The following is a 22270-nucleotide window of genomic DNA, read 5'->3' as shown; positions in this document are numbered from 1 at the left end:
TCTGTCTGCTGACTACAGGGATTAAAAACATGGGCCACCACACCTGCATAATTTTGGTTTTTAATATCCTTACAAAGTTAACTTATCAAGAATAATTGATGACAATGCCTGGTAACATTGAAGGATGATAGCATTCAAAGTCCTTTGTAGGGCTTAAGGACAGGTCTCTGGTTATAGTGGCATTGTGTTGATTGATAATTAATAATTGCCGATGGGATTCAGAAAACAAAATTCTGTGGAAATGGAGTTCAGAAATATCTAGCTGCTGAGAGATTTAGTTTTAAATGCTAGATAAAACACATTATCTAGGTATATACATTATTGAAACATATTGTTTTTATTTTTTATTTATTTTTGGTTTTTCGAGACAGGGTTTCTCTGTGTAGCTTTGGTGACTGTCTTGGATCATACTCTGTAGACCAGGCTGGCCTCGAACTCACAGAGATCTTCCTGGCTCTGCCTCCCGAGTGCTGGGATTAAAGGCGTGCACCACCACCATCCCGCTTAAAACATACTGTTTTTAGTGCATTTGTGTGTGTGTGTGTGTGTGTGTGTGTGTGTGTGTGTGTGTGTGTGTGTGTGTGTGTGTTGGGGTGGCAACATGACAGGGCACACATGTGGCTGTTGGTTTTCTTCTACTACTTGACATCCAGGGATTGAACTCAGGTCCTCTGGTTTGGCAGCAGGGGCTTTTACCTGCTGAGCCATCTCACCAGCCCGAGACAAAGTTGCTAGTGAGCACAGCCTCACCTGTACCTGGCTGGGAATGGCAGGTGTTTCCTGAGTTTGACGCGTCAGTCATCCACAAGTGTCACTTTTTCTTCATTCTTGTATATTCCTCCCAATAATGGCCAGAAATTCTTGCTTTGAGGGCATTGTCTGAATAACGTGGATATATTCACTGACTTTATGTTTACCTTTTTACAGCTCCCGCCCTTAATATTAGAAGAATTAGTTGTTTTACACAAGTCTAAATGATACTGCGTTTGCAGACTTACATGTTCCATTTCATAGTAGGTAACCTTAACCCTGTGAAGTTCAGAATTAAAAGTAATTAAGAATATTACTAATGTAAAAATGAGTTTAAAAATTGGTTCTTTTGGCCGTGAACAAAATGGTAAAATCTTGGGTTTTGTTTTTTTGCTCTTTGAAAGACTAAAGGTAACATGTATTAATTTACTTTTATTTATAGTTATGCGTGCGTGTTTGTGTGAGTTTATATGCACCATGTGTGGAGGTGGAGGCCAGAGGGCATCAGATCTGCTGGAGCCGGAGTTGCCCTGGCCTGTGAGCTGTCAGATAATGGTGCTGGGAACCGAACTTGGGTCCTCTGCGGGAGCAGTATGCTGTCTTAATCACCGAATCGTCTCCCCAACCCCACAAAGTTAAATAATATGCATTTCCTCCTAGGTGCTAGAGACATTTTAAACTATATGACATTGATTATGTTTCCATTGTTATGTCACAGTGAAAGCAATAAAGAATTTCTTTTCTGTAGTGGTGTGAATTATATCTATATATAAATAACATAGATTACTCTGTGATAAAACCAGCAGGCCAATTCGGACTGTATTTGATTTTATTTTACTGTGAAGTTTAAAAAATTTTCGGTTCTGGTTTTTGTAATTCTTGTAACTGAGCAGAAATCCATATTTATATACGTGTAGAAAAGATCTATTCAGAAATATATATATGAGTGATAACTTTGTCTGGTGATGTTAAATGCTGCAGCTCAAATTATTGGTTCAGTTGAACTCGTCAATGAAACATCAGAGAAAAATTACCTTTGCACACATTGCCTAGGGGGTGTTGCAGTCCTTGACAGTCCTTGGTGACCACGGCATTGGGATTTCTAAAGGGGAAAGAGAAGTGAACAGGAAGAGGAAGTGGTGGTGTCTGGGAGGAGAAAGGGAAAATCACTTCTAAACTCTACTGAAGTCCTGGTTTATTTTGTTTCAGGAATATATATATATTTTTAATGTATCCTACAGGATGCTGAGAAGTAAAATAGTATTCTTAACGCTGTGCGGGGTAGTTTAACTGTTAATCACAGGCACCATGGTGTTTGATAGCCGTGGTGAAGCTATGAAATGGGTGAGTCATTGAATGTTTTCTGGCTTGTTCCTTTTATAAAATAAGGAGGCTGGGTGAGAATGGTAATGTGGGTCTTCTCAAGTCTGTAAAAATCAGCATGCCTTCAGAAGGGAGCTTGATTTTTTTTTTTTTTTTTTTTTAATGCCTTGAGTATCAAGGTGTGTAGAACCTAAAGCTAGGTTGATGGCCCTTGTGATTTTTGGAGCTTGGCATTTAATATTTTACAGCCAAGTTTTTAGTGTAACATAATTGAACTTGTACTGGATAGGGTTAATAGGCTAGAACAAAAGGTCAAAGCATAAGGCATTAGGCTTAATTAAGGGGGAGCTGGAGTGGCAGGGGTGTGTGACAGTTAAATGGGTCTCCCACAGACTAATGTCGGTTACAGTGCAACCATGCCTCAACTTAAGTGGGTTATTTTGTGCAAAGGGCAGCAGTGATTAGCAGTTTGACATGCCAGACACTTCTGGCCAATCCCATCTGTTTTAGAGGTTAAAAAAGCACACCTTTATGAGCTGATGGATTGATTTGTGTGCCCGTCTGGTAAAGATTAGAAGTCCAAGGCCGGTGCTGTAAATGTCAGTTATGGAATATTGTACTTTCTTGGTTGGCTCATGGTTTTAACCGTCAACTGTTTTATAATGGGGGTAACCGCTGTTTATGGAGTTGCTTTCAGAATGGGTGGGTGAGCAGGTGAGGTAGGAAGGGGAAATACTTCCTAGGCGAAATGTGTTTTAGCATACTCTGTCGCAGGTGCTTCTAATTGTACTGAGTGCCTTTGACCTCTCCTTTACAGTTTGTCTCATGTTGTTCTTTTGTGTGACCTGAGCAACATTGTTGCTCCAGGATTGACCTTTGCTTATAGGATTGATAGGCATCTTTATTTAGGCCCCTCTTTCTCAAGCAGGTGGATGGTTTAGTCCCCTCTCATTATATGCATTTTACAAGGTGGAAAAGGAAGGGGGAAAAAAAATGAAAGGAATCCACACAAGCGTGTACATCATCATGCACACACACACTGTTTTGAGTCAGGAATGTACGGTCACGGAGAATGGAAAGGCTCAGGAAAATGAAGTTATTGTACTCCAAGTTCCCCAGTGCACGTCAGGCCACGCATGGTGTTGTGGGAAAGCCACAGTGTTGCCAAGAGACCCCACGAGGAGCTAGGGAGGAGCCTGGGCTTTGGCCTTTATTGGAATTTCCATGGGACAAGCAACGTAGGGCTGGACAGAGTAACCAAGTTCAAGACTAGAGAGTTTTAGTAAACATTGGTTAGATACTAATGAGCTATGTCTTCATATATGTACCAGTATAGTAGCTGGTATTACATAGTAGCTCTGAATTAGCTATAGATAAATAACTGATAGACAGGAACAGCCTTAGTTTGCTTCAGCGTGTGAAGAAAGCAGAAAAATATTGCCTCCTAGATTGTGGGGCCAAAATAAAAGGGGTGTGATCTGGATTGATCACTGTGCATATCAGAGGTATGCTGGGATGGAGTCCTTTGCTGCTCCAAGGGGGCAGACTTTAAGATAAAAAGATCATTAATATGTTGAAACATCATGATATACAGAAAATGAAAAGTAAAATGTGTAAACTGTGTGTACACATGCTTCATGGGTGGAGTTTCTTACAGTCATCTGAGGAGGAATAGAAAAATCTCTGCTTCTTCACCTTTGCTCTTTGAAGAGAAGGGTCAGAACTTTAACTATGTCATAGACACAGCCCACTTCAACTGATGCTTCTCCGTAAAGAACATGGGGAAGAATGCGTACTTAAATTACATTTCTAAATATACTCCAATACCATGAGATCACTTTGATCTCATATTACTTTTCATTTTGTGTGATTTTTTTTTTTCAGAAAGCTGTGTGATACTGTTAATATAGTTGGATGTCAGTTCAAGATTATTTAACAACATACAGTGATTAAACTGTGATTGTAAAAATTGACATCTACATCTTCTAATGTCCAAGGAATGGAAAAATCCTGACTTTATGTGGATGCTTTAGAACTTAGGATAATGTCATCATAATTGACGTGCTGAGGAGCTTAAATCACTGTCTCATGAGATGGGCTGTGAGAAGTGTGCAGAGACACAAGATGGCCTTTCTATCAGAAGCTGATATTCCATCCAAGGTGTTAGTTGAAATAAAAAAAAAAGGCAACCAAGAACACCTGGAGCAGTGCTGGAAGTTTCTATCCAGCCTCACACCCTTTCTGATAAAGAATACGAACCAGAAGTCCTTTTTACAAAGCTACAAATTGTCTGACCTTGAATTGTATTTCAAAACTAAGCTCATCCAAAGTGAATCAATTTATAGATATAAATGAAGCCTTTTAATTTATTATTTTAAAAGGATAAGGTGGCGGGGGCAGGGAGAAGGCTTGAAGGGCTTACTGTGTGAGCATGAAGATTTGGAATTAGAGCCACGGATCCTGCAGCCTTAACACTTGGGATGTGGAGGCATCAGCATCCATGGTGTTCAAGGACCAGTCAGACTTGCTGGATGGGTGAGCTTCACGCTCAGTGAGAGAGAGAGACTCTGTCTCAAAAAATACTGTGGAGAGTAACAGAGGGAGACACTCAGCATCAACCTCTGACCTCCACGCACATAAGCACACAGAAAAATTTTAAAAATATGTGGTCCCATGGTATTGGAGTATATTTAGAAATGTAATAGTAAGTACGCATTCACCACCACCCCCCTCCATGTTCTTTGGGTTGATGTGGGCTGGGCCTCTGACATCAAGTCTGGCCCTTCAAGGCAGAGAGAGAAGGTGAAGACAGACAGATTTTTGTAATGTCATTGTTTTTCTTTCCTTAAGTCATTTTTAAATTGCAAAAGGTTGGCTTGGGTGATATAATATAATAGTGCTTGGTTAGTCAATTAAATACAGGAGATTTCCTGAGCGTAACAGACAGAAGCATCTTGGGAGAATTTCCTGCGACATTATATTAAACCCCAAACAAGTGTTTGTTGCTGCCCATTGGTGTTAGTATATGTATTTTTTTTTTTTTATTTTTTTTTTTTATTTTTTTTTTTTTTGGTTTTTTGAGACAGGGTTTCTCTGTGTAGCTTTGCGCCTTTCATGGAACTCACTTGGTAGTCCAGGCTGGCCTCGAACTCACAGAGATCCGCCTGACTCTGCCTCCCGAGTGCTGGGATTAAAGGCGTGCGCCACCACCGCCCGGCTAGTATATGTATTTTTAAAGTATCTTACAGCCCATCTTTATAGTCTCCTTTCTTTTCTTTGATGACTTCGAGTGCTATGATATCTAATTGATTTTAGAATTGCATTCTATTACAGTAGAGGAGCTGTTTTGTGTGGCTGTTGTTCTAGAGTGTTTTGATATGTTCTGGAATGTTGAAGGGCACTCCTTGTGCCCTGTCATCTATGGTAGTGGATTTTCTTTCATTCGATGGTATTTCCTCTCGTTTATTAATGTGGTGTTATTGGCCTTGAGACATGGGAAGCACAGGCCTCCAGTCAGTTGGTGGAACATATGCTTGTTCCACTTCTTAAAAATGAAACAGAAACTCTTGGCTTCCTTTTTTCTTTCTTCTTTTTCTTTTTTTTTCCCATTGGGGATGGAAAGGTCTTGTGTATGTTATGCAAGCATTCTACCACTGAGCTACAGTCCTAGCCTCATAGATGCTGTTTTTTTTTTTTTTTTAAAGAAGAAAGAACATCTTAATTAAAGTATACCTACATCAATTTTCCCCTTTCTTTCCCAACCCCTCCTCTGGAACCCTCACTTGCTCCCGTTCAAGTTCATGACCTTTTTTTCTTTAGTTGTTTTCGTTGCGTATGTCTATAAATGCAAACGCATATAGAAACAACCTGCTGAGTCCCTTTCCTGTTGCTTGTATGTATATGATTTCAGATGTGACCCCTTGCTATTGGATAACCAATTAGGAGACTCATCCCTGGGGAAGACTAGTCCTCTGGCTCTTAGCGTTTCTTAGTTAGCTATAGTTCTTTGTCTAAGGGTAGAGCCCTGTAAAATTGCCCTCTTCCATGTTAGTGTGATCACTGGTGTTGTCACCATTCAGATCATATTTCGGCAGTCGTATTGTTGAGGAGTCGTGGGGGAAGCTTCCCTGTCATTTAGCAGATCCGATCTCACAGGAGACTTGCTGGCCCTCTGGCTTTTATAATCTTTCAGCTTCCCTCTTCCATAATGTTCCCTGAGCTTTAGGTGAGGGGGTTGTCTTGTAAACGTGTCAATTAGGAAAACAATTATAAACGAAGGGTGTTTTATGTATTTTAAAGAGTTAGTATTTTAATATACATAACATCTTTTGTTTGTAATTTTTTTCCTTAAACTATATAGATTATTTTTAGTTTCCAGAAGTTTGTGGGATGGTAGAAAATAATAGCTATATTATGTATTTTGGTTTTTTAAATGCTGCCAAAGTATATGGAATTATTCTTTGCCTCTATTTAGGCAGGCGAATTTTAGTAAGAAAGCCATGGTATGCGATAGACTTAGCCAAACATTTTCTTATTGCTTTGTATACGTTTATAAAATCATTGAGTTTATGTGTGTGTGCACAGATGTCTGCACCTGTTGATTGCACTAAGCATTTGATATCTCCTAATGAGGGATGGAGAAGGGGCTTCCACTCGGTTTGAAGTGGATCATTTCTCCGAGGTGAATTGCATACATTCTACATTTTGTATTCTGTGACCTTGCAGTCATGACTTCAGCCCAGAATAGTTTCAAAGTCATGTAAATGAATGCAATTAAGGTATTGCTTATCATCTTACATAGTTCAGATGGAACCTTACTGGGTAGAGAGGTTTGCTGCCTTATGAGGAAGGTCAGAATAAGGTTAAATTTTATTACATAAAATGATACAGCAATGTTTTTATTTAGCCGATGAAAAAACAGTGTCATTATAGAAAAAATCATATTTTTTTTCCTTTCTCTAATTGTCTGGATGCCTTCATCAGGTTTTTGTTTTTGGTTGGTTGGAGTTTTTGTTTGTTTGTTTTGTTTTGTTTGCTTGACTATTTCTCTCTATAAATAAACTCTTAAGGAGCTACCTTTTGTCTGCTTGTAAAACACATGGAACATCATACTCAGACTTATAATTGTAGGTGTCTTTGACTAACACATATAAGCTGACGTCTTGGATGTTGATGGGAGGTGGCTCTGGGCTTGCTAGCGGATGTCCTTGGAGAACTTGTGATGTGACAGTTGGCCCAGAACTTTCAGGCTGTAGGAATTCAGAGTCCCACCACATGGATAGGCAGCTGTGGGATGGAGGGAGCTCTGTTGTAGACACTGGGGGCTGTACTGAGAGCGAGCTGAAAGTGAGTGTGAATGTGGCGATGTGAGATGTAGTGGTTACTAGCTGGCCTGGTTAGCCCAGGAAAGCACCGCACCAAGAAATTTGGTGTCTGTGTATGATTCTAAGGAGACTGAGAGATACTAGCAAAATAAAGATGAACTAGCTGCTTCATTTTGATTTTGATAGGTTCCTGTTCTGGTGTATGGATTGATTTTTAGTTATAGCTGTGATCCTGGAGAACTGATCATAAGTTATGGATTAGACACTGAAGAGGTCAACAGTGTAAACTGGGAGTCCAGTGGAACCAATGCTACAGTGAGATCAGGGTGTGTCTATCAAGCTTTCCCTGTCTCTGGCTGACTGCATTGTTTGCTGGCCCACTGACCAGCAGAACATTTTCAAAGCTAATGGCTATTCCAGTGGAGGCCATGTCTCTGCTGGCCAAATGCTTCCAGCAGCCAAGCGTATCCAGCTTGTCACTTTTGGGCTGCCCGCACCCCAAGATAGTTATGAATAGAGCCCAACACAAAATCTCAACTACTTGAAACACAGAGAGAAAGAGAAAGGCGAGTGGGTGGGGAGGGAGGGAGGGAGGGAGGGAGGGAGGGAGGGAGACTCAGTTGTGCAGTTCTTGAACTTGACCTTGTTGAGCTGGGATCTCAAAAGGCTGGCCACACCTGCAACCCTCTCTTTGTCACTGTCTTTGACTTTGAGGATGGATCTAATTTGAGTTTAACTTCCTGTTCCTGCTGGGAGAGAAGCGGTGAGGTGTTTCAAACTCCTCAATGAATGTCAAAAACTGCCCATGTGCTTTCTCCCAGAAATCCTCCCATGGCCCCAATTCCTCTGTATCCTCAACATTAACTTCTCACACCCTGGAGAGCAGGGGACAGTCTACTGTTAGTGTGGTGTCTTTTTGCAAGTAATTCTATAAGGCAGGTAGTTTAATTAGATGTGGTCAGCAGCCGCACTCGAGGAAAACATGCGTGCGTGAGAATCTCCCACCGCACATTTATTTGTTGCTTCTCTGAGATAGCTTATTTTAGGCCATAGTTCATACCCCATTTTCAAACACATTATTGAAACCATTACAAGCACTCAAAGTAACACATGTCTCTCTTTCTTTCAGGAGCGTGTGGATTGCGAGCTATTGCAGAACTCTGTTCTCAGGACCCATTATTTTAAACATTTGGGAGAAACACATCCAAAAGGTATTGTCTCACTGATCCATTTTGAAAAGAAATTACTTATAGTCAAGCCTTTCAGCGATAGGAATATGAGACTATTATGCTTTATTCTGCTATTTTCCTTAACTTTGATCTGTTGATAAGCTTCCAGCCCATCCGGTCCCATTATTTCTGGGCTTATTGTGATATAGTAGATTATGATGGCTAAGATGGGTTGGAGCAAAACCACTCGCATGGTTATGGATAGGGAGGAGGTGTGAGGTGGGGGTTGGGGGGGATGGGAATAGCAACAAGATACACCCTTCGAGGAAGCCATATGTAGATGTAACCAACCTTCTTATTAAATAAGAAACACAGAACCAATGCAAAGAAGAAAGCCAAGAGGTCAGAGCTAAGAGCTAAAACCTTACCCTTCCTCCTGCAGTGGTCCTACCTCTCCGAACCAGAGCTACCCCTGTGTTAAAGTCTTTATATAGAGTTCCTGTTCTGCCTTCTCATTGGTTGTAAACCCAACCACATGACCGCCTCGTCACGGCCTGTCTGTATAGGCCTCCAGGTTTTCCATGATTGGTATTGATTAAAGGCATGTGTATCCAATAATGGCTGTATCCCTGAACACACAGAGACTTACCTAGCTCTGCCTACCAAGTGCTGGGATTACAAGCCTACACCACCACTGCCCTGCTTTCCTATGGCTTGCTAATAGCTCTGATCCCCGGGCAACTTTATTTATTAACATACAAATAACATTTTAATACAAATAAAATATCACCATAGCCATAGCTGTAGCAACCTGCTTCTTCTAACCAGGCCCATCCTCTTAATCACATTCAGTTGTGAATTCATCAGAGGTTGAATCCGTTGACTGAAGTTAATACTCTCATGATCCAGTCCCCTCTCAAAAGCCCCAAGAGCTGGAACAAACCTTTAACGAATGAATCTTCTTGGGGATCACTTGGTAGTCAAACTCCAATGAAAAGCTTTCCTTCTTAACGACCTGTCTCCTACTTCTTCTGTCTTAATGTGTCTCCTTTAAACAACATTGCTAGCTCTCTTGCTTGAAATAGCAATAGATCATGGAAGACTACATTAATATAATTGATAATATAATGTATCTGTTAAGGTTAGAGTGAATAATGAGCTGTTAAACTGTGTGATCACTAACTGAATATTCATGGTCTACATTCATGTGAAACAGCAAATACCAGTTTTAGAAATTATCTTAATCAGTTCCCAAGCAGTATGAATACCGAGGACAGGGTGAATATTGCTTTGTTTCCCAGAATACGGGAAATCTTCATTTTGAGATGTTTTGCTCTGAAAAATTCTTAGAATTTTTACTATTTTTTGGGGAAAAATTAAGTGCTTAGAAATCTTGGAGTTTTAAGGAATTTGGAGTCATTTTTATTAGACAAAGATAAGAAATAACTATTATAATTACACATTTAAAGATAGAAGCATTCAAGTGTAATGATAAAGAGAATTGTTCCACTTTTATGAAATTGTTCCTCATTTATGAAAAATGTATCATTATCTCAGAAGAAGAGTATATGATGAGCGCTGAACTGGATGCCACTATTAAAGAGAATCTCAGCATTGAACTGAAGTATTAAGTGGACAACCCCTTCTATAAATTCAGAATAGGAATTGTTTTGAAGTGCTTTCTTTGAAGACACAATACATGAGGCTCCTTTTTAAAAATTGCTCACTTCCAAGACGTGAGGGAGGATTCCTTCACCGAAGCATAACTTTATCCCGTGAGGGAGCCATCCTTCCTCTGGAGCTCTGTGAAAGTGTGTGTCTCAGGCGTCATGCTCCGCGCGCGCGTGTGTCCAAGTTTCTTCTAGGCAGTGTGCAAAGCAGCCTTCTGGCACTTGTTGGAAGTCACGTATGACTGAAATTCCATCTGGTGAGCACAGGACGTCCCTTCCTTGTCCTTCTAGGCATTTACTAGCTTGGCCTCTTGTCATCCTGGTCACTTTGATGTCAAACGGTGATTATCATTTGAACTTCACTTGTATGCCAGAATGATATGGAACAAACACAATCCCCCGTTTCTGCGGTGGATGTGCCCCAGCCCAGTGGATCACTGAACGTTAGTTCTGATTCTGTGTACTGGCTTCCCCTGTACATGCACCAGGGCAGTGCCTTTCTCTTAATTAAGCCTTCCTGGTACCCATGACTTTTGCAGTATAAAGTGTTACAGCAAAACTAACACAATTTTTTTTTTCACGGTTTCACGGGTAGATGTGTTCTTCCCCAACACCACTGTCGCAACCTCAATATGAGTTGTTTTCTTATTAAGTAAATAACTCTTACTTTCTTACTAAAGGAAGGACTTCATGGTTCCTTTGACGTACAAAGGACCATTATTAAGTAAATAATGTGATACTCTGACGGTGACTCTGATAGCAAGTGGTTTCCTGACCAGCGGGCGGGTAGCATATACAAAGCAGATATGCTGGACAAAGGGATTTTCACCTGTGGAAAGAGACTGGGAGTTCATCATGTTCCCCAGCTGTGTGTAGTTTAAGACCTAGGAATCCTATATCTCGACTTTTCCAACTAATAGATTAGACTATAGTTGAGCGTAAAAAACTGAATCCACAGGAAGGGAACCTCTGATTTGTTCTAGGACCTTACATGAAAATCCACAGATGCTCACATCTCTTATAAAGTGCTATAGCATTTGCACAGAACCCACTTCATTCTTACTATATTTTAAATCACCCCTATAATATACCCAATACAATAGAAATGGCGGGTAAATAGCTGTGCAAGATACAGTGTAGAGAAAAATGTCACAGTTATTATTATGCCATTATTAATATTATATATTATTATATAATAATAATGTCATTACTCTCTAAACTATATTGGGGTCAGAACAATCTGTACATTCTCAGGAGAATAGGCTACCCCCGACTAAATATTTTTCATCCAATTGTCTAAATCCACAGATGCAAAACCTTTATATACAGGGATGGGAGCATCCACGGTATTTCTCTTTGACCTGTGTAGACATGTGGGGTAACCACATCACAGTCACATTTAATTTAGTTGCATGGTGAATGCTGGCCTTAAGGGCCTAAGAGTTTCATTAACTTTATATAGACTCTTCATTGACCTGTTCTTAAGTTTCCTGCTAGGTAAACTGAGACTACAGCATACATCACTGGACCACTGTGAGAAATGAACAAGGAAACAGAGTGTGTTGTCTTCAGCGTACTGTTAGAGAAAGAGAAAATGCGTCGAATACTGTTGGTAACTTGACATTTTAGGCGATCCTTGTGACTCAGTTGCACATCCTTCTAAATCAGGACTTGTCATTCTACGCGTCAGCTTCTCTTTCTTTTCTCGTACTTTCAAGGGTTATCCTAACCCCACCTGCTCCATGCTTTTTAATTCCTTTCGAGTTTGAACCTGTAAGGGTCTGCCTACCGCTGACAGTTCCTGGTTCCTCAGCCGTCCTCAGGCCCGCTTGCTCATTGTGTGTGCAGTGTGCAAGCCAGCCCCCCCACCCCTTTCATTTTGGCGACCATCTCGATGGCACAGAGCTAGAGACGGCAGTTTCTTGAGTTGGAGCTGTAAAACAAAGCGCTATGTTGGGAACACAGATGATTTTCGTTTTTTCCTCTCAGGAAATGGTTTCCAGGTAAATAATTAGTAAAATCACATCTGGATTTGATTTGCCTCTCATGGTAGGTTGCAGGTTTTCAAAGTGATGTCTTCTGACATATCCAGGTTAAAAGAAGTCTTTCTGTGTAAAGGCGGAGTTTGGAAGTTGGCTTACCGAACATGGAGCTGCTTCAAAACACATGCCCTGAACTACTGTTTGCCTTCTTATAGGGTTATAGTTTTGCTGACTGCAACAAAAAGAAAGGCCCTCTAGTTCTTACTGGGTCAAGATGTATTTTAAAATATCAACATTTTTTTCAGGATTTTTTTTCTTTTCTTTTTTCGTACTTACAGAAAGTCTTGGAGATTTTCCTGCAAAAGTTTTAACCAGCTTTATCCCAGTAAGGAAACTCCAGAGTGTGTGTTTTCCCTGGTTAAGTCTGGCTCTTCAAGGACTTGGGTGTATATATTTGTGTCTGTGGCAGAGTTCTTGGTACAGAACACAGTGGTTTGTGAGTAGGTTGTCAGTCTCTGATGAAATGAATAAGTGGGAGACTGGCTGACCCAGGCTACTTGGGTGGGACAATGTGGAGGGTTTTATTTGTGGTGTCTGTGTGACTTGCGTTACAAAACCAAACTGGCTCAAGTTCAAATCCTAGCTCTACCTCTTACCTACAAGTTCCTCAGATTTGCTGAGCTTTGTCCTGACACTTGGTTACTGTCTACTTTACAGTTAAATGAGGCCGTGTCTGACTGTTGGCAAATGATCGATCCTGTCCTGGTTAGGGTGACTATTGCTGTGATGAAAACACCATGACCGAAGCAACCTGGGGAGGAAACGCTTGATTTGGCTTACACTTCCACATCATCTCATCGAAGGGAATCAGGACAGGAACTCAAGCAGGGCAGGAACCTGGAGGCAGGAGCTGATGCAAAAGCAGTGGAGGAGTGCTGCTTACAGGCTTGCTCTCCAGGGCTTCCTCAGTCTGCTTTCTTAAATGGAGTCAGTGACTGTTTTAAAAGGTGCTCTACAGAATTATCTCCGTGTGTTTGTTTGCTCCCAGAGAATACGATGAGAAAATATTGATGGAAACATCTGCTTTAAATATTGGCCTTAAATATTTTTCCCTGTGCCATAATTAACCAATTATTTTTTTAAAATGACAGCCTAGGGCCAGTGAGATGACTCAGCAGGTAAATGCACTTGCCACAGAGGTGAATGACCTGAGTTCCACCCCTGGGACCACATTGTGGAACAAGAAAACTGACGCTTGTGACCTCCACATACATACCCACCTGCACATACACACACACAAATACACGAATAAAATAGCATCAAATAACTATAAAATGTAATCAAATATCTATTAAAATGAGGGCTAATAAAATATTGTTAACTAATCATAATACATAAATAAAACAGAATCAAATAACTATAAAATATAGTCAAATATTTATTAAAAATGAATGCTAGTAAAATATTGTTAACTAATTTACAGATACCATAAATGTAGGGTTAAGTTGAACCTATAGTAAATCTTTTTTTTTTTTTTTTTTTTTTGGTTTTTCAAGACAGGATTTCTCTGTGTAGCTTTGTGCCTTTCCTGGAACTCACTCTGTAGACCAGGCTGGCCTTGAACTCACAGAGATCCGCCTGGCTCTGCCTCCCGAGTGCTGGGATTAAAGGCGTGCGCCACCACCACCCGGCTAGTAAATCTTTTTTAACATTGCCTCTTTTGATTCAATTATGTCTAGAGTAATTTCTTTTGCTAGTATAAGAATTATATAAATTTGTGAGAGTTTTCTTACATTGTGGTGCTTAGGTTATTGTATTGAGACCTGTTAAACCTCAGTTTAAACCGATGAAGTGTGGGCTTTGTAGCTAACTAAAGGTTTGGCTTTGAATTAAAGATCAAAGGGCTTTTTGACTCCACCTGGCATTTACCCACTCTCCCCACCACGTATCCAGTCCAGGATTTCTTTGGGATGAAGGGTGGCATGTGTGGTGAAGGGCAGTGCCCTCCAATTGCCTTCTAAGGAGTAGGCACACACACACACGGAGAACATAATGGTCTCTTTTAGCTTTGCTTAATTCGTCATCGCTTTCGTATATTTGGCCTTGAGACCCTTCCCTCCTATGTTCTTACCACGCAATGTTCCCCATCTCCTTTCCTCTCCTTTGGACGAACGTTTACCATTCTGCAGACTGTTTTAGGCCCATAGTGATTTGAGCATGATTTTGTTACGTTAAATAATATATGTGGATGGCCTCTGCTCTGGTCATGTTTGTTTTCAATTCTTTGTTTGTTTTTTACTTTTTGATGTAAGGTCTCACTACGTAGCCTTGACCGGCCTGGTGCTTGCTGTGTAGTCCAGGCTGCCTTGAACTCACAGAGATTCACCTGCCTCAGCCTCCTGATTGCTGGGATTAAAGGCATGCGCTACCATGCTCAGCTAATTTTCTGTTCTTAGGACCATAAACATCATAGGGACATTCATAATAGTACGAATAGAAAATGGATTCATGTTAATAAATGTCTTGCTTTCCTTGTCTTGGGTCGTGTTCTGTTGGCACGCTTCGTAACAAAAGTTAGTTAAAAAGCCCATGTCCATCAGATGAATGTATCTACTTTTTAATTTGATCTAGCACATTGTAGGAACCTGCATAGTTGACAAATGTTTCTGTGCTAACTACGATGCATGCTGTTGAAGTCCTTCTTAGAAGCAGCTGTGGTAGTGAGTGGTCCTCACCCCACACATGGAAACTGTGGGCAGTTAGTTTCCAGGACGATGGAGCCTGGTGCTTTCCCTCTTGATAACTGCCACGTTGACTGTCTCAGCTGGGAAACTCATCATCATTCAAAATGCCCATTCGCCTAAGCTGTCTGCTTGTTATTTAAGAATGAGAAAACAATTCCCAGTAAACTCTAGGGTCAAAGTCTCATTATCGACTCATACTATGACCTTTATGATCAGAGAAAACATTACTTGTCAATCATAGGTAGCTCAACATAGTTGGATTTAATTGGATTCACCTCCCGAGAGAAGGTGCCCGATTTTGGCCAGCTAGTCGGGGAGGGACACCAGTGTTTCACAGTGGAGACTGCAGTTTGGTTGATTTCCAGAATCTGTCTTGTGTGATCACAAAATGCCATCATGTTTAGGCAATGACACCTTATTCTAGTTCTTTTAGCCTGTGAGGATAGAGAACTCCAAAGTGAAAAGCTTTGCTGCTTTCCCAGAGCGTGCCTGAGGTTGGTGAGACAGATAAAGCCATTCACCTTATGGTGCCTTCTTAAATGCTAAGTAGAAATTGAAGCAGAGGATGCGGCACGGAAGACCCGGAGGACGGCAAGTGTAAGTTCGGGTTGTGTTCATGAAGGTCTCGCCCACGTGAAGGTTGAGACGTGGAAGGTGGAGATGGCTCTGGGTGGGAGCATTGCCGTCAGGAGCCACGTGGCCACTGTGGGTGAGTGAGGAGGAGTCACAGGGGATGAGCTGGGAGGGAAAGGAAGATGTTAGACAGTTTGCAGCAGCAGAGTGACCCGATATAGCATCTTAATGGATCATTTTCACAGCAGTGTAAAACCATAAATAAACCTACTGTACGCATTTGCAAAAAAAAATCCAGTGTAAACAAGAAAGAAAGAAGCTTTATAGGGGAGTAAGTAGTCTGTGTTCCATTTAATAAGTGGGAACAATGAAAGTACCTTTAAAGTAGTCAATGCATTTGGATGTTGAATGTAGATCTGGGGCCCATTTTTATTCTAGTCTTAAAAATCACATACTAAATGTATTTATTTGAATCAGTGCCTCATTTTTGAAGGCACAAACCTAGTAATAGACATGGTAGTTTTTAATACCTCTCAGAACCAGCAGTATGGATTGTTTTTACATCCTTTTCCTCAGCAATGTGATGCAGTAAACCTTCCAAAGTATATACAGATTAAATCCCCACCCAGCTTTTCCTAGGTGTTGTTTAACAGTTTTCTCTGAGATTGAAACGTTCCATCCTACCCTGAAGCTCCCTAGGCAGGAAGGTAAACAATTCAGAATAGCTTCAGGAAGTCCCTAAAACTGACCAGATTCACTAGGCCCCTTTCTGCCAAAGTAAGCCATAAAAGCTGAGAATCCCTCAGACAAGCCAAGCTACAAAGAAGATTCTGAGACCCTTAAAGAAACAGAAGCCAGCCGAGCTTCCTGGAAGAGGTTTAGACCAACTGAGTGTAGGATAACCGGGCCAGGGAAAGAACACCCTGACCCTGAATTGACCCTGAGACCATGGCTAAGGAAAGAATACCTTGACCCTGACTTGACCCTGAGACCAGGCCTAAGGAAAGAACACCCTGACCTGACCCCAGGCCGGAGACATAGAGCTCTGAGACTTGGAAATACCTACACCCTTGATGCGGACTCAGGGTTAACAGGTAACGTTTCCTATAGTAGGATACTTTCCCACTAAGCTCACTAACCCTATAAAAGCCTCACCCTCTGTTCAGACCTTTGTTGTCTCTCTTCTGATTCAGAGGCAGCCAGTATTCTGTTCTCCCCAATAAATCTCTTATTTTTTGCTTGGTTTGATTTTGTGGTATTCTTAGCTCCTGACTGTCAAGATGCTCTTGCCCTGGAAAAAAAACTTACATCGAGGCACCTAGAAAGGACACTCTCCAACCTGTTAAGCTGCCTGCAGGCTGTGCAGTGTGCTCCAGGTTCTCAGCTTTGTGAGCTGTCACTCAGTATTGGCGTGGGCCTTGGTAAAGCAGCTGTCTTTGAGTCATTTCTGCTTCTGTAAGTCACCCTTCACCCATATACTCCTTTGAATATCCCCGATAAGACTCACTGGTTCGCCAAGTTGAACTTTGGTGGTATCTGTACTTTGCTCTGTCATGGGATCCCAGTCTCTATCTGGAGTGAGTAGACCTGCGGCGTGTTGTGTCACCTCTGGGAATGCTTTGTCATGCATCATAATTGGAACCAGAACAGGGACATAGCAGAACCAAAGATGAGTTGGGAGGAATGAGTAGTGGATGGTGCTGGCTATGGGGTAGCATGGCATGCAACCAAGGTCAGGCAGCCCGAGGGGAGAGCATCCGTGGAAGAAATTCTGGCAGTTTTCTTTTCCTGTGTGGTGTGTGTAAATGTGCTTTTGTGCTGTGACAGGGGTTGCGTGGTTCTTGCTATGTGTAGCGAGACCTGCAAGTAAAGCTAAGGCATCAGGATTAGGAGTGTCTGTGGGAGGACTCCCAGGAGGGCAGCCTTTGTCTCTGTGGTGGTATGCCCGCTGGTGAGTGGGGTCTACCACATGAATATGGAGGTACCCTGGAAACAGTTAAAGGTTTGGAAAAAATTTTGCAGTCTTCAGGTGTAGTGCGCAAGGGTGGGTCTCAGCAACGAGCAGTAGCAAAAGTTGCCTGGCCAGATGTTGTGTGTGGTTCGGAATGGCCCTGAGGAGGCGGCCGAGCTGACCTTGTTTGTGTAGAGGAACAATTGCAGTAAGAAAGGGAGATGTGGCGAGCATCCTCCTTGGTAGCTTCTGAGCTGGCAAGTGAATTAGATGAAACCTCTTTTTATCTAAGAGACAGCTGGTTCAAACAAAACAATAGAAGATACCCCTCAGGCTCATCCTTCAGTAGAAAAAGTGGGGACACCTATAGTCCAGTGTTCAGAGGGGGGCCTTTATGATGGCCCAGAGTAAGAAATGAGTGTGATCAGGAAATACTCAGCCCTTGCGCTGTTGGAACTGGGGAAGACTTTTCAACAAGCAATAAAAGCCTGTCACAGTCTAGCTAGTGAGGCTGTTGGCCACGGGAGCAGACGGGATCAGCCTGACTGCTGTGGAGGCAGAAAAACAAGAGTAATTTTATATTATATTATATATAAATATATATTATATTATATATAAAATTTATATTATATATAAATAATATATATTATTATTATAATATATTATAATATTATAACATTCCATCCTCTCTCAAGACAAAAGCTGTATAATCTTGAGACAATATGTGGGAAATCAGTGCCTGATGGACTGGCTTATTAAATCCATTAGGAGTACTGGGTTATTTCCATCTGAGGTGCCTACAAATAGCGGGGACCGGAGGTTCGTAGAGGAAGGCCAGATGCTAGTGAGGAACCAGGACTAAGAGACGCTGTGTTTGAATAAGAGAAGCTGTGTTGGAGCACTGAGCCATATAGAAGAAGGCTGACAGAGCAATTAAAGAAAAGGGGATCCAGCAGGGAGCTGGAGGCTGGCGTTGAGGGTTGGCGGCTTCGCCGGGTCTCTTGGTGGGACAAGATCTTTATGAAGCAGGAATGGCTTTGACAGATCTCAGGAGCTTAGACCAACATGGAAAGAGAGTTGGTAAAGTGAGAGAGTGTCCAAGGGGAGATAAGAAAAAGGTAAAACAAGAGAAAGGTCTGTCTGGATGACTGGAAGACAAATGTGAGGGTTTGTTTCAAGCTAGAGTTCATGTGGAAAAAAAAAAAATGACAAAAAGCCAAATTGTGTGCTAAGAGTTGCCGGGAGGCTTGGAAGCCTGAGGAACAGTTCATGGAGGACACCGATGATAAAACAGTATGGGTGAAAATGATTAAGTCTGTTCCAGGGGTGGGTATGTATCCACTCAGAGCAAGGGAGGCTACATTTCCCTCCAATAAGAGGGTATGCTGGGGTGGAGATGGTTTGTGGCTCCAGAAGCTCCCTAACAGTCAAGTATGGTGAATGCAGAGGTAACAACTTCAGCCATAGCCTCTATGCTAACCCAGGGCCACTCTGACCCAGGGAGCCAGCAGGCACAACAGGGCAGAGCAGGGCCCTCTTCCCGCCTTGGCCCTGAGGAGGTCTGAGCAAATTAAGTCACACCCTTGAAGTTCATCCTGTGTGTGTGGGGGGTGAGAGGGGTGGGGGGAGGTGACCTCCATGGAAGAGCTCCAGGATCTGGAAATGTAATGGCTCAAGAGAGAATGACTGAGGGTTCCAGGGAGCTAATTAAGTTAGTGCCTCCAATCCAACTTTGATCTGTGGAGGAAGCAACTAATGAAAGTGGATTATACCTTTCTATGCTGTATTAGAACTTGCTGTGTTTGACTTTAGTATAATCTTAGTTGTGAGACCCTGGGGTCACCTGACACTTGCTCAGAACAGATGACAACAGACTTTCAGAGTGCTTCGCCAAGGCTATCCTTGTAACCCCACTGTTGGTTATGGGATGGCGGTTCAGGACGTTGTCTTGTCTGACCCAGCCTTTGGAAAAAGGTTTTGTTGTATAGATGATGTAATGATAACCTCTGAGTATTTCCCCAATTTGGAAAGCCTTTGGAGAGGCAACCAGGTATGACAGTGTGCCCACCTACCTCAGAACCCTATGGGACTGGGCTAATTAAGAATAAAAAAAAAAATCCAAGAGGTACCCTACCTGGGTGGAAAAGGACACTCCCAGAAGCCATAAGGTTATTGAATGAAAACCTTGGTGCCAGGGATGGGTTACCTCCCTGTGAACTGTTGGTCAGGGAAGTCCCTGAAGCCCCCCTAAACCTCAAAGGTTATTGCTACTCTTGTGGTTATATACCAAAATGAAATGGCGAGCCCTATTGCTGAGGACAGCGCATGCACTTGCCGTGAGCTCCAGGCCGTGAAGAAATTAAGCTGGGACTGACCCTGGAGGCTGGCTTTCATAGTGGCAGAAGCCGCCATGCAGGCTGCTGGTGGAAAACTGTCACCAACATTCCTGTGTCGGCTGTGGACCCTGCGTGCTAAAATACCACATGCCAGGCAGGAAGTGCCTGCTTGTGCAATCATGACTCGGCTCTCAAGGGTAAGACCAATAGCCTTCTCTGGAATTTAAGGCCTGTTCTACAAGAAGGAGTTCACCATGTCTGGAACTGTAAGCCAGGATAAAACCCTGTGCCCAGAGAGGTCGTAGAACCCAGCAGAAAAACAACTTTTTTTTTTTTTTTTTGATAAATGTGTGTTTCCACCCATAGATCGCTTGTGGTTGTCAGCCTCGCCACATAACCACTGGTGAGGCTTCTGAGATCGTGTGACTGTTACTAGGGCACCGTAGCCTATTTCTTAGCCATAGGTGGACATCTGTAGTCACTCCCCACCCCAAGGCTCAGAGTAAGCAGCAAAAGCTCAGAGTCTCTTTCAGACAAGCTACGGCTACGAAGAAGACTCGTAGACCCTGGGAGAAGCAGAAACCAGCCGAGCTGTCTGGAGGAGGTTTAGACCAACTGATGAGTGTGTTGTGTCTCCCCGGGAAAAGTTTTGTCACACAACACTATAGTATGGTTCACGGTCAACTTAGAATTTGATGCAAATGAAAGCTATCAGGGTGAATGAATCAGTGCTGTGTCGCCATGGGATGTTGAAATGAGTGGCTTTTCTTCCCTTTTTTTCGGAAGAGGTATTAGTCAAGATGTCGGATTACTGCACTCATTTGAACTAGACAAGGACAATAGCTAAAAACTTCAGTGTGCACATTCCATGACCTGCTCAGGGCATTTCAAAGTACCTTTCACATGATAGATACTGTGGAAATATTTAAATAGAAAACTTGATCTAGAACATTATTATCATTTTTTTATTTAAGTTTTTAAAAATAATAATAGGTTTCCTACAATAGTTTTCCTTGAGTGATAGGCCCCAACCCTGAAGCAATGCCATTGGAAACATTGGATTTAATTGCTTTGGGGCTAAAAGCAGTCTATAAGGATTATAAGGAATTCTTGGTTGGGCAAATACTTTACTTTGCTATGAAGGATGAATTAGGCTTTTCTCATGACCCTTTTGCTCACCATGCCATATCTATGACTGGTGGCCTGTGTCATCAACTGGGGAGAGAAGGCTGTAAAGACCTGGGAGCTCCTGAAGAGCACTGGGTGACTCCTGTGACCATCTCCCATGAGATCCGCTGACATGAGCCACAAGCTAGTAAGCCCTTGGATGCTTTTGAGACCTCAGTGCCTGATGATAATGAGTTACCCTCACTCTCAGATTAGTAAAGCTGTAAGCTTTCATCTGCAAGTCTGCTTTCATGTCCTTCTGAGTGTACTCATCTACTCCTCATCTACTCCTCTGCTTTTATTATTCATTCTTAATTAAGGAAAAATCTACTGCTGAGCGGTTTGTGTGCCTATGTGAAAACTTTTGAGACACACACCCCAACAGCTCCTTCTCATGGTAGAGTTCCATTTGCCAAAATGCAGCTGCTCATTTTATGTTAATTATGGCTCTCTGTAAATGGGGATACACTTGATTGTTCTCTGTCAGGAGTGCTCCAGACTTCAGAGTTCATACCATTCTCCAATATTTGTCTGGATTTTAATGGTGCTCACAAACGAACACTATGAAATGCTCCAAAATTGGAAGCTTTTTGATGTCGTGTCCGAGGCTTTAAAAGTTTTAGATTGTGAAGCATTTTGGGTTTCCGATTCTCAAATGAAGGATGCTGGCCTGTGCTTGCATTATGAGACACATTATTGAAGCAATGTCCCAAGAACGGGCCACCTACTGCAAAGAGAACCTCATTAGCGCAATGCTTCTGCCAGCTAGCATCTCTCCTTACCCACACCTTTGCCTTACCACTATCGCTTCTGAATTTTTTTTTTTTTTTTTTTTTTTTTTTTTTTTTTGGTTTTTCGAGACAGGGTTTCTCTGTGTAGCTTTGCGCCTTTCCTGGTACTCGCTTTGGAGACCAGGCTGGCCTCGAACTCACAGAGATCCACCTGGCTCTGCCTCCCGAGTGCTGGGATTAAAGGCGTGCGCCACCACCGCCCGGCTTCGCTTCTGAATTTTATGTAAATAACTTAGCTTGTTCTTAATAGTGCTGATTTTTTTCTCCTTGATCTTTAAATACTATGTATTTTAGTTTTATGCTTTTGTTAAGTCCTGTGAAATCATAGTATTTTGTACATAGTCTCCTGAGATTTGTTCTTTTTAATTCATTGTGGGGTTTTTTGGAAATCATTTATCCTGCTGTATTAGTCCGTTTATTTTCTCTGCTGGATAGTATTACGCTGCGGGAATTCATTCACTCCCTTGTTGGTTGATATGTGGGTGCTTTT

The 22270-nt window shown here is 42.0% G+C and overlaps 1 protein-coding gene across 6 annotated transcripts in view; it reads left to right on the top strand.

Annotated features, from left to right (window-relative positions):
* Nrip1 (nuclear receptor interacting protein 1) overlaps positions 1-22270 on the top strand; it is an 88687-nt gene that overhangs the window by 12471 nt on the left and 53946 nt on the right. For all 6 annotated transcript variants that reach the window (XM_052741018.1, XM_052741022.1, XM_052741020.1 and 3 more), the window contains exon 2: positions 8527-8608. The gene's annotated coding sequence lies outside the window, so the exon portion shown is untranslated. The remainder of the gene's footprint in view (positions 1-8526; positions 8609-22270) is intronic.

This window comes from Peromyscus californicus, unplaced genomic scaffold (genome assembly GCF_007827085.1).
Source record: "Peromyscus californicus insignis strain IS unplaced genomic scaffold, ASM782708v3 Scaffold_16__1_contigs__length_79575227, whole genome shotgun sequence".
Lineage (NCBI taxonomy): Eukaryota > Metazoa > Chordata > Mammalia > Rodentia > Cricetidae > Peromyscus > Peromyscus californicus.
Note: the sequence above shows the minus strand (reverse complement) of the source record. Positions and strands in the feature narration are given on the sequence as shown.